Below are 13,773 nucleotides of genomic sequence, written 5' to 3'. Positions count from 1 at the left end.
TTTAGGGACATCATGTTTTGTTTAGCATGCATCATGTTTCCATCCATTTTACTGCATACACCAAAGCTCGGTTCATCATTCTAACTGCATTGTTAGTTTAACACTTCTTTGAATACGTGCTTAGATTGCATGCTATTTCATTGATTCATATGCCATATTTGTAGCCGAGTCTATTAGATGCATTTTTGCATGCGTTGCATTAGTCATATTGCATAGTTAGGAATCATGCATTTTTCTAACTCTTTTGTTTATTTTGGCTTGGAATACTAGGTGAGCCTTTACTCATTTTAGCATATCACATGCATGTGATTGTTTCCATGTCAAAACATGTTTACCATGAGGCTAAATGCTTAAATGATAAACTGTTTGAATGCCTGTGGATGAAGGCTAATTGCTTGAATTGGAATAATTTGAGTAATGTTCATATGCGATCACTTTTTCAAGTGGTACATATTCGAAACAATTTTGCAAACAAACATGAATCAAGCGTTCCAATTCTTGCAAATTTAGTCTATACTTGTGTGTGTGCTTATCACATAGTAATGCTACCCTAATAAACTGGAACAAGAGCATATAATATACATAAGATTCAAATCATGATTAGTAGAGGCCGATCTTTGATCGGGCGAGCGGGAGTGCTCAATTCATTCATGGCCTTCCCCTCTCGTACCTAAGTTCCCTAGCCGAGACAATCTTGGTGATGATAGACACGTGGCATTTGGCACGAGTCAGGGGTTTCCTAAATTTTCCTAAAATAAAAATATTTAGGTGGCGACTCTGTATCTGGCAAAGCAATCTATTTTTGGCCATTTGATTCAAAATCCATTTTCCAAAAGATTTGCCGGATTGGGACTCTTTGGTGTTTATCTATTTCACATTACACTTGTGGAATCAGATTCAGAACCACGGGAGTTCGATACTGTAGGTCTTATTTCGACTTCCGAAAGGGGGCGCGGAAAAGTCGAGGTGTAGTTTCTGGCGACTTTGTTGGGGAAATTAGAGAACTTGACTTGAAATTCATAATATGCAATTTTATCTACACTTATATGTTTCTTTGCATTGCATTTGCATTGGTGCGTTTAACTCACTGTGTTTGTCATCTGCTATTCTTGGACGGTTTGCCGGAGGCTTGCCTAAAAGCTTGCCAAAAGGCTGACCGATCATGAGCTCTGCCATAATGGGAACATAACCCTTGGATCTAGACCACCGTTATACCGTTTGATCCTCCTTTCACTTCTCGGTATTAGGTGTGAGAAGTATATTAGGTGGTCTTGCTGAGGTATCCTTCTGACCATTTGGCCTAGTTGCATATCGAAGAGCCATAGAGATTGTTCCAACTTAGGATAGGATTCTCTCCCATATACAGGATTGCTTGAAACCGCTTTGTTTGAATAGTGAACCCTAGCTCCTGATGAAACTAGGGCAGGGTAACTCTACCACCTCATAGAGGTGTTTTGGTTCTCACTTAACTGGTACGTGCTTTACAGTGAAACTATGCAAGAATGTGCGTATCAGTTGCAAGTTGGGTATCAGTTTTGGAGGCAGAATTCAGTGTTGAGTGTAGTCCTATAGCTTTGATTACATCTGTGAGTTATTAACATCTAAGCTGAGGTACTGTGCGGTTTATGATTACTGCTTTTTTTTTTTTTTTGCTTTATTTCTTTTTGCTAGGTAGTATAACACCATAGCTTCGGAAAGTTCGGATATCCTCCGAGCGCTCTAGACCCGTGTCAGAAGGCTTTGCCAAGCCAGAGATCTTGTTAGGGGACAGCCCGTGTTTCTTCACTCCCACCGATTACTAAACAGAGGAGAGTCAGGTAGAGTTCACCGGTCTAATTTCTATAGCAGTCACCTTTCAATTCACCTGCATCTAGTCAGGCTCAGGGACAGTCTTTTACATCTAGTCCAATACGAGAGCACTCACCTATTCCGATGGCACAGTATCCCCAAGTCAGCATGGAGGAACTAATCCACCACCTTCAGTAAACAGTTGAAACCATGCAGCAAGATGCTCCTCATCAAGCCGAGGTCATAGCACGTCAGGTTGAGGTAATAAATAGGCTGCAACAACAACAACAACAACCACAGCCGACAGCAGTTTCAGCATCTCATGCACCTCCTACGGGTATCGTAGCACCCAGAACCATTGCCCATGTTGAGAATTAGGCAATCCGACAGAGCCGATTCCACCACAAGCCTCCAAAGCACCTGTGTATCAAACTGAGGCTCCATTTCAGTTTGAGGTTGACCCAATTGTGCTTAAGGTCAACAAACTAGAGAAGCTCCTCAAGAGAGCGCAGAGTGTTAACTCTATTCCCGACATAGAAGACGGGTATATCGACTCTGCAGTGACATTGCTAGATCGGTTCAAAATGCCACACATCGATCGATTCGATGGTTCTGGAGATCTCATGGTTCATCTTCGGCTATTTCTAGACATTCTACGGCCAATGGGCCTGACCAGGTTGCAGAAGCTCTCTCACTTTTTGGTTGTACTATGTCTGGTATAGTCGCCATATGGTATGCAAAGCTAGAGGATTTTGTGAAGCAGAGCTGGGAGGAAATGGCTGAGGCCTTTGTTGCACAGTACTCGTACAACACACAAATTGAGGTCACAACTCGTGATCTCGAGGCAACGCGCCAAGAGCCAAAGGAGGGCTTCTCAAAATTCGTGACGAGGTAGAGGGCGAAGGCTTCAATGATGACCACACGACCTTCCAAGAAAGATCAGATAAGGATAGTAGTCCGCAATCTACACGGGAAATTGTTGTAGAAAATGATCGTCCTACCTTTGTTCACATTCACCGAGCTCCACGAGATGGGGGGTTCAGATTGAAGACGCCATGAAACAATGGCTGATTACTGATGAGAAAGAGCAGGCCAAGAGGCCTTTCATGTGCAGTTCCAATGCAACCACCAATGGTAGCACAGCTGTGCAGCCTTCGGATGTGAGCGTTGTCACCACCACAACCAAGACCACCAATCCCTTTGCCAATACAGCTCCACAAACTTCAAACAACCCTGCCTGATCCTAGAGGACCTTTACCCAACTCTAAATGCCTTTATCTCAAGCTATGAAGGTGTTGATCAAAAAGGGGCACCTCAAGCCATTAGAGCCTCACCCACTACCTGATCCCCTCCCACCTAAACATAGCCCAGCCAAGTACTGTGTGTTTCACCATCAGCATGGTTACAACACCGACCAATGCTTCAGGTTGCATCATGAGATTCAAGACCTCATTGACAATAAGGTGATTGCACCACCCCAAAAAGCAAATGTGACCACAAACCCTCTCCCGATACACAATCAAGTTCCCCCACCTCACAATCTAAACCTAATCCAAACACTAGTCATCCCTGACAACCCCAGCGTATATATTACCCCTTCTTACCTACCCAGACCAACGGTGTTCATTCCTGAAAGCACAGATTTGTGCATGATGGACACGTCCGCATTTCAACCTAAGCCTGAGGTGGTGACAGTTGCAGTACAAAGGAGATCGACCTTAGAGGAAAGTGTGAGTCCGTTTCCTGAGTGCTCTGAGGACCTGTCTAGATCCAAGCTGTTACATTGTGTCGATTGATCAAACCAAGTCGGAAGTGGTATTGCTAGCTGTAATGGAGGTCAATGTGGTTAGGGATAATGGCCCAAGCCAAGGTTTGGATGATTTGGCAGAACTTGAGGAGGACTTAGACAACCTGCAGTTCTTCGACGAACAAGATTAAGGGGGTGTGCAGATTGACTGGTTTGATTTGAATAGATCAGCGGACAACTCTAGGTGGTTAAGTGATGAACCAGATAGGGAGGAAGGAACTAAAACAAAATCAGAGGGAAAGAAAGCGGGAATTGCTGTAGTAGCCGAAATGGCCGATGAAAAGGGAAAACTGCCAAAGAACACCGGTGTGAACAATTAAGATCAAGAACTGGGCACTGCGAGTACTATGGACACAGAACAGGAAGCTGCACTGAAGCAGTTTGCACAAGAAAAGGTTGAAGACAGTTAGGAAGCTGTAATGGCCCAACACCCCGCGGGGGATACTTGTGATGTGAGAGTGATCAGAATGGAGCCAGACAACTGTTTGTTAGCTGCTGAAGGTGTACGGTGGGAGGATAACGATCTACTTCTAGCCCACACTGACGAGGATTGGGGTGAGCGCCTCCCAGACAACACGTGGTATGCGGAAAAGATAGATCACATGACAAAAAGTGGGCAGTATTTCAAGCCACCACACTTAGATCAAGCTAAGGCAACTGGGAAAGACAGAGAGGTTGAGAAACAGAAAGAGAATCAGCTGGAAGAAGAAGCAGTGTTAAAGCAACTGAAGAAAATCCAAGTTGACATCTCAATTTGGGGTCTTTTTATGGCCTCCTAGGTGCATTGACAGGCTATACTGTCGGTAATGGACAAAGCTAAATTATCCATTGACACTACCCCTGAACAGCTTGTGGAATTGGTCTTCCCAGGTGGTGCAGGGCCAACTCTAACCTTTTCTGACAAGGAACTAATGCTGGAAGGCTCAGCTCACAACAAACCCCTGTACATATCAGTTGTGTGCAAGGAAAAATGGGTACCGATTGTGTTGATAGACACCGGTTCGGCTATTAGTGTATGTCCTTCCGGCACAGCTTATGCCGTCAACCTTAGACCAGCAGACTTTGTGCCCACAGCCCAAGTAATTCGGGTATATGATAATACGAATAGAGAGGTTATGGGCACGGTGCAAATTAGAGTCCAAGTAGGTCCAGCGCAGCAGGATGTCGAGTTTTATGTCCTGGATGTGCCGACCACCTTCAATTTACTACTAAGGAGACCCAAGTTGCATCTGGTGAAAGCAATCTCCTCTACCCTCCGCCAAATGTTGAAGTACCCCCACGGGAAGGGAGTGGCGATTGTTTTCAGGAATTCATCCATTCATCCCCTGCCAGAGGTAACTATACCACTGCTGGAAACCACTCATGGCGAGGAAGATGTATTCCTTTCATGGTTTACGCTGGCTGAGGCCTAAGTAGTGCAAACCATCTTGGCTGCTAATGAGGGCATGTATGTCAGTGCCCAATCAATCTATGTCATAAATAATCTACAACATATGCTAGGAATGGGACTTAGAAGATGTGGCCGAAAAGGCGTCACAGCACTAGCCGATGTGCCGCATAATCCACATACCTTTGGTTTGGGATATGTACCCACCAAAGTGGACTAGATCAGGAAAACAGAAGAGATGACTGGCAAAGCCAGAGCCAAACAGGGCCGGGAAACACTATGAGCTTATCCACAGGCCAATCGGGGAACGCTGAATGGCCGCTTTATTCGGGAGGGAGAGGATTTCCCATTTTGCGGCTTTCCCGAGCCCTGGATGAATTCTGCAAAGCAGCGTGTTCCTAGATTCAAAATCTTCTTTGACCTGCAGCTGTAAGATAGTGATGCCGAGGAAAAGGCTGAGTCAAGTGCTGAAGCTGAACAGAGCATGGAAAATGACTCGGACGACAGCAAGCTTGAAGGAGGGATAACACTAGCATGTCTCCTTACAGATCCTCCAGTAGACTCAGAGAACTTGGGGGATAACCTTACCATCTCCATGATTGGGGACCACCGGGTGTGAACCCATCCAGGAGGATTTTGGATGCATCTGAAGCACCATCTCTTATCTGGCAGCTAGAGGAAGGCTACCTATTTGGTTCTGAGTCAAGTGATGAACTAAAATCTAATTCCACAGAGTCTGTGGAGTCGAAGTCAGATTCTGGTTCTTCTAAGTCTAAGTTTGGTATTCCTGGAGGTGATAACTCGGATGCCAAGGTCTTGTCCAGGTCCTTTTTTCTTTTGCTTTTGAGTCGGTTGTAACCGAAGAGCTAGAATTTATGAATGAGAACGCTACTAATTCTGAGTATTTCTCTGTGCCGCTTGTTTATTGCATTGACTAAGATTTTCAAAATTTTAATGAAAACGAAGAGGAAGGAATTCCTCTGGTTTTGAAAAACTTGATTAATCGAGAGGATGAGAGGTTTACAAAACCTTATGCTGATGAAATCATTGCTATTAATGTGGGTACTGAGAAGAATCCACGTCTGGTCCAGATCGGATCCACGTTGTCTTCGGAGGAACGCGAGCGCTTAGTCATTTTATTAAAAGATTTCAAAGATGTTTTCATGTGGTCCTACGAAGACATGCCTGGAATCGATCTTAAGATTGTACAGCATCGGATCCCTCTTGATCCCGAGGCCCGACCCGTCAAGCAGAAGTTGTGAAGAATCCGTCCAAATTGGGTGTTGAAAATCAAATAAGAGGTGACCAAGCAGATCAATACAGGTTTCTTGTTAGTATCTGAATATCTGACTTGGTTGGCCAACAGCATCCCAGTGTCAAAAAAGGATGGTAGAATCTAAATGTGTGTGGACTTCTGAGATTTGAACAGAGCAAGTCCAAAGAACGACTTTCCTCTGCTGTACATTGATGAATTAGTGGATTTCATTGCGGGTCATGCAGTGCTATCCTTCATGGACGGGTTTTTCGAGTATAACCAGACTTTGATGGGGCCCAAGGACAGAGAAAAAACTGCATATACTATGCAATGGGGTACCTACTGCCATCGGGTTATGCCATTTGGACTGAAGAATGTAGGGGCTACCTATCAAAAGGCTGCAACCACCATTCTGCATGATATGATCCACAAAGAGGTTGAGGTGTACGTGGACAACATGATGTTCAAGTCCAAAGAAAGAGAGGGCCACTACACCACCTTGAAGAAATTCTTTCAACGGATCAGAGAATATAGACTGAGGTTGAATTCACAGAAATGTACTTTTGGTGTAACAGCAAGGAAAATGTTGGGCTTTGTGATCACACAGAGGGGCATCGAGGTAGATCCTTCCAAAATCAAGGCCATCTTAGAAATGCCACCGCCAAGGGCTAAAAAGGAGGTGCAAGGCTTTTTGGATGCAGTACAATTCATAAGACGGTTTATTTCCAAATTAACCTTGACTTGTGAACCACTATTTGGTCTCTTGAAGAAATGAAAGAAATTTCGATGGGATGATCGATGTCAATTCGCCTTTGAGCAAATTAAGTAATACCTTCAAAATCTGCCTGTGTTATCGCCGCCAGAGCCGGGAAAGTCTTTGATTCTATATCTTTCAGTAACAAACACAACTATGGGATGCATGCTCGCTCAGGAATCTGAAGATAGGGTGGAGAAAGCCATCTACTATTTGAGCAAGAAAATGTTGGATTATGAGGCCCACTACACTCCGTTGGAGAAAGCTTGCCTAGCCTTCGTATGGGCTACTAGGAAGTTGAGGCACTACTTGTTAGCTTACTATGTAATCCTGGTTTCGAGATTAGATCCCATCAAATATCTCTTTGAGAAACCAACACTTACGAGTAGGCTAGCCTGTTAGTTATTTCCCCTCTCTGAATTTGATCTCAAGTATGTCACCCGCAAGTCGGTCAAAGGGAGAACTGTAGCGGAGTTCCTGGCAGACCACCTAGTAGAAGGGGATGAAGCGGTGGAATACTTGTTCCTAGATGAAGCCATTCTGCAAGTTGAGGAAGAGACTTGGACGATGTACTTTGACGGAGCGTTCAATCAATACGGTTATGGCATAGGTATGTTGCTGATAGCACGTGATGACTCCCATAATACCTTTAGCCTTCAAACTCTGGTTCAAGGTGTCCAATAACGAAGCAGAATATGAAGCGTGTATCGCTGGTTTAGAAGCCACCCTGGAACTAGGGGCAAAAATATTGGATGTTATCGGGGACTCAAACTTAGTTATTTCTCAAGTAAATGGAGACTGGAAAGTCAAAGAAGAAAAGATTAAGGTTTATCACCTGACCCAGGATGTTTTAATTCCTAGGTTTGAAAAACTGACTTTCACGCATCTACTGAGAGAGAACAACAGGTTCGCTAATGCTTTAGCAACTCTATCTTCTATGGTAGACATCTTACTTGGAGTCTGGATGTGTCCAATTATCATTGATCAGAGATACACACCAGCCTATGAAACTATTGCCGTAATAGATGAAGCGTAGGACAAAAACCCTTGGTATTACGATATTTGGAACTTCTTGGAAAAGGAGATTTATCCACCATGGGCAAATGCCGAGAATAAAAGGGGAAGACGGCGAATGGCCGTCCAATTTATCATCTGTGGAGGTAAATTGTTCAAAAGAGGTCATCTGGGAATGCACAAGTTGTGTGTTGAAGGAGAGAAATCAAAACGCCTGATGAAGGCCATCCATGGAGGAAAGTGCGGAGCACACATGAACGGAGTGATGTTATCCCGGAAGATTCTTAGGCAAGGTTACTACTGGTCCACTATGGAGGAGGATTGTATTGGTTTTGTTCGGCGATGCCACAAATGCCAAATTCATGCTAACCGCATGAATATCCCGCCGTCAAAGCTGTACAACTTGACTTCGTCATGGCCTTTCTCAGTCTGGGGAATCGACGTCATCGGCGCAATCACACCAAAAGGGTCGAATAGGCATCAATATATCTTGGTGGCAATTGATTACTTTACAAAGTGGGTAGAAGCTCAGTCCTATGCAGTGTTGAAAGCATCGCATGTGGCCAAGTTCATTAGAAACAATATCATTTGCCAATACGGAGTCCCAAACAAGATCATATCAGATAATGGCTCCCACTTCAAGAAAGAGGTGATAGACTTGTTAGAGAAATATAATGTGGCTTTCCATAAGTCATCTGCATACTGGCCGCAAACCAACGGAGCTGTTGAAGCCACCAACAAGAACATTAAGAGGTGTTTGGCAAGTGGGTTGGGGCTAAAATAGCCACAAAAGACAAAACAGGCTATTTTAGCCATAACAAACAAAACATCACATCCAACCCATAATCATTACACTCTTCTCTCACAAAAAAAAGCCAAAAAGCCAAAAAGCCAAAAAGTCCTTCCCAAACCAAGCTTTTTAGCCCAGGCTAAAATAGCCAAAAAAGCCAAAAAGCCAAAAAGCCAACCCACTTCCCAAACGGAGGCTAAGAATATCTTGCAAAAGATGGTTGCGACCTACAGGGACTGGCCAGATAAATTGTAATTCGCACTCTAGGGCTATAGAAATTCAATCCAGATGTCTACAGGGGCAACTCCTTATTCTCTCATCTACAGGATGAAAGCTATTTTGCCAATTGAAATAGAAGTCCCGTCGCTGCGAGTTATGGCTGAGTGTCAGATAGTAGAGGCGGACTAACAACAGAGCAGATTCGAAGAGTTGATATTGTTTGATGAGAGAAGGCTAAAAGCATTGTATCACGTTCAGGGCTATCAACTCATAATTGCCAAGGCTTTTAACAAGAAAGTTAAGTCTCGGAATCTCAAAGAGAGGGATATGGTGCTGAAAGACAACTGAGCTCCCATCCATGACCCTAGGGGTAAGTTCAGACCCAATTGGACTGGTCCTTACATCATCAAAACTATCTGGTCAGGTGGAGCTGTTATTCTCATGGACCTGGATGGCCTGGAATTTTCACAACCGATCAACATGGACAAGTTGAAAAAATACTAAGAAATACTATCCCTGAGAGGCTCACTAGGCCGAAAACAAGAAAGGGCGACCTAAGCAAAAGTTAAAACATGAAAAATTAGAAATAAAGAAAAACTGAGCTCACAAGGTTGAAAACCCTAAAGGGCGACTTTGGCAAAAGTTAGAGCGCAAAAGGAGAGAGTTAATACTTGAGTGAACTTAAATCAAACTACGTAAGGCCTAATTCCCATCTTTGGGATACGTAGGCAACTTCATCTTGAAATTCGACTGCAATCACCTCCAACTCAACTATCCTGTCCATGTGTCTAATCAGGTCATCTTTGTCTATCCTTCACCTAAAAGTTCGGTTGCGATCTTCACTTTGAGAGAAGAGCTGGTTATTATGCAGAGCAGTGATGATTCAATCAAGGGGCAGTTGTGATCTTTTGATTCGAGGTTGTACATTTTGAGGATTAATTCTGTGTGTGTCAGGGGTGATCCTTTTCGAAAATGGTTTTGGAAAGTTTTAATAAAAGTTCATTTTGTTCAAATTTTACCTTTTACAACTTAGACCATTTTTGGACCAAAAAGAAAAAATTTTAGTGCTCACGACTTTAATTTCATTGATTTCAATATGAAAGTTCTCCAACTCTCTGATACAAACCAAAGTTGCTTTTATTACATTAAAAAAACTTGAAAAGAAAGGTCAAAGTAATAAATTAGGGGCATAGGTGAGTCAGGTGCTCGTGCGTCCCCTACTCGTGCTTGTGGAAGCTTCTGAAGCTAAAGTGGGCCCGGTTTGTGCCTCATCCTCAAGCTAAGCCAAGCCAAGCATCTCCAGAAAGGACATAACTGAAACTAGGGGCAGGGGCTAGAAGCTCTCTTGTCCTCTAAGCAGTGAGGTACCTAGCCAAGTGTGAACCATGGATGAGAAATGAAACTGGGTACTCTACCCCCTTCTTTGGGCAGATCTGATCATGCCCAAACTGACGTCTGAACTGGAAGGGGAAGTAGAACACAGTGCGTAAGGCCGATCAACTGATTGCCAGGCTGTCGAGCCATGTTGTAACTCATCTCGGTCAGATTAAGCCAGGGGCAACGCCAAGCTATGTCAACATCAGACCTATTGCACATCTAGTCGCACCACCATCCTTCGTTCGGGAAATCCACTAGTTGATGGCGGAAGAAATAGCCTCGAGCTGAGTACTCAAGGCAAGAGCCCACTACCTTCAGCTTATCCATAAGCCACACCTGGGAAAGGATAAAAGAAAAGCGAGATTAAAGAATATAGAGACGTATGCTGAGAGAAAAGTAAGAAAAGGGCTTTGAGAGAAAAATAGAGTATGAGTGCCGAGTGATGTGAGAAACACGTATAAGAAAGGACGGGAAACAATACCTGAAAAAGTAATGGACTCCCTGCGAATCTGGTAGTCTGTCACCGATGAAAGGCGTCTAAGCCCATCAAAGTCTCGGATAGTGCCAAACCAATCCAACTCTTGCCTTCTTTCAAACCTTGGGCCACTTCGATCAATCAAATGTTGGACCCGCCGAAACTAAGGGCAAGAAGGAAATGAGCCAGCATACATAAGCAGAGGGCATGTTGCCAAAAACCTCACTAGAGAAGGTCGTCTCTGTCACCAATGTCGGAAAATCGATAGATTAAACTAGGAATGTCTAGCTCACCGTTATAAGCCAGAGATTGAGCCTCGTGCAAATTAAGCCCCCACATCCGTCCCCAAGCTTGGTGTAGCCAAAACGGGGCTGAGGAATGATTTCCTCATTGCGCCAGAATTCCATTAATGCCTGAAATTCTTCAATTGTCGGGCATATCTCTTGTCCCCCCGAAGCTAAAGACGTGTGTAATCAGGTCCCAACATCGTGCCACGACATAAAGGAATGGAAGACAAAGTGAAGTTCGGCTTAACAAAAAAAGTGCATTTATGCCAAAACCCCATAAATTTACCTTTTTCGTGCCATCTAAAGTCATTATCCAATCAAAGAGCTTTTCGGGAAAAAAATGGCTCCATTTGTGGAAGAAATTGCAGTCGAAATGAAGTTCTAGAGAAGAATTCACGAAGTTGGGTCTTTTGTAGAAGATAAGGCTGTGAGTGGAAACCAGCTGTCAGCAATCTGGTGATTCTCACCTTTGATGGCTGGCAGGTTACTATTGTGGCCGGTAAGCTATTCTCTATGGTCAGCAAGCTCCCTCTCTGGCCGACAACCTTTTTCTCAAGCCTGCCGTCCACCTATGTGCTGAGCAGTGTTGGAAGCATGTGTTTTTATCTTGATCTTTGAGTGTTTCAAGGTCTTGTTTTGAGTCCTTTTGGTTTTAGCAAGTTTGTTTATTTGTACTTGAGTTGTTTTTTACTTTGTTTATTGAGTTGTATGTTGTATTTTTTATTTCGTTTGTTGGTCGGTTCATTACCCGATTTAGAACATTGTTTTAATCAAGCACTCTTGGCCAATTCAATCTCATGTCCATTTTCATGCAAATATGGTGCTCATGATGCAAAAATAACAACACTTTTATAAAAACCGTGAGTTTTTATTCCGATCATGGTTTTTACAAAAGAGGAGTACAAGTTTCAAAGCAAAAATAAACCTATCTGAAGCTATACATCTGCTAATACTACCAAACAAAAAGAAACTAAGCAAAAGTACAAAAAAAATCACGCCAGTTGCCTCAGGCCTGAGATGCCCTCTTCCTCAGAGGAGAGGACTCTGGGGCACTATCTCCATCAATGCCGCTATCTGAATCAGTCTCTAAGCCAAAACTAGAACCGGCATCGTCTCCGCTCTCTGCTCCAAAACTTGTATCGGCATCATCATCTCCACTCTCAAAACCTAAGCCAGTATCATTGTCTCCACTCTCGGATGACTCAGAATGCTGACTCACTGCCTCCTCAGAGTCACTAGTCTCAGCATCGTCATCACTCAAGATGGGCTCTAGAGGACTGCTCTGGCCTTGGGTGCCCCTATCCCTCTCTTTCCTCCCTACTACTGAAGGGGGTACTACCGGTGCTGCTGCTGCTGCTGCCACCGCCAAAGCCATCAGTATAGATGGGATCTAAAGAAGACAGTTGTCAACATATCAGTTACGGTCTATGTATCAGATACAAGCATGGTATGTAAAATAAGCGGTATCAAAAGTCAAATACAATATGAGTACAGTGTATGAATGCAGTGTGCTAATGTAGTGTATCAATACAGTTTGGAAAAGACTACATTTGAAATGCCAGTGTATAAGTAGAACATGAAGCGCAAACTAAATAAAATTATCGGGATGCCGTGAAGACCAAAAAAACATCTCTCTCCTCTATACCATGCCCATTAAAGAGGCTATCAGCTCAAGAGCACTCCCCATCTACTCTATGGATGCCTGCAAATGCATTTGGATGATCAGTGTCTGCAATAAACATATCTTAAATAAAATGCAGGGTACAAATCGTAAAGTATGGTCCATACCTGAGACGAACCCCGAACTCCCATAAGCTTGTGACCAGCCGTTGCAGGCTCAATCAGGATTTGGTAAACCACTCCAGCATGCTGCCAGCATGTCAGTGCGGTAGGAAGCTCTGGCCAATGGGTGCTCTGCTCCGTAGGGGGAGCCCCTCTAGCACGGGCCCTAGTCGTCCTAGTCGCCTCTCGCCGCAGGAGCCCTCACCTCTGCTAGCGCCTGTCAGAGGTGGCATGAGGTGTGTCTGAATAAATGTTGCGTAGTCGTCCTCTGCCCTGAAGTAATTAGCATCCAAGCCCACCATAAACTATGTAACTGTATCAACGGATAGGCTATCTACTGATCTCATAGACTCGAGCAGTGACATCGGAACAATCGGGTCTGGTAAGCCCATAATCTGGTGAACGAACCACTCACTCAAGAACTAGGCCCAGTAGATTGGGCCCTCAAGTAGGATCCAAAAACGAGAAGTGGCCCAGGCCCCTACGTACTGGTCCCATACCCCAACCGGCATCATGGCCCAGGGCTACCACATGATCTGTAAATAGAGAGTGTACAGATTGTTAGTTACTGTCAATTGCTAAAGCGTGAATCAGAACAGTTGTAAAGCAAAAATAACTATGTTTTAAGCTACCTCGTGGGCGTCCACTATGTCAAAATAATGATGGAAGAAGGCAAAGGACTTGCGACTCTGACGTTGACACCTGCCAACATACCGCCACGAGTAAGGGACCATCGGGGGGGAGCTCTTCCATGGGCTCTAAGGAAAGAGCTGGAAAATATGCATAAACCCACAACTACAAGGAAAGTGCAATAATATGTGATCAACAATGCATAAAT

Source organism: Camellia sinensis, chromosome 8 (assembly GCF_055761805.1).
Source record: "Camellia sinensis isolate YWXY chromosome 8, ASM5576180v1, whole genome shotgun sequence".
NCBI lineage: Eukaryota > Viridiplantae > Streptophyta > Magnoliopsida > Ericales > Theaceae > Camellia > Camellia sinensis.
Note: the sequence above shows the minus strand (reverse complement) of the source record.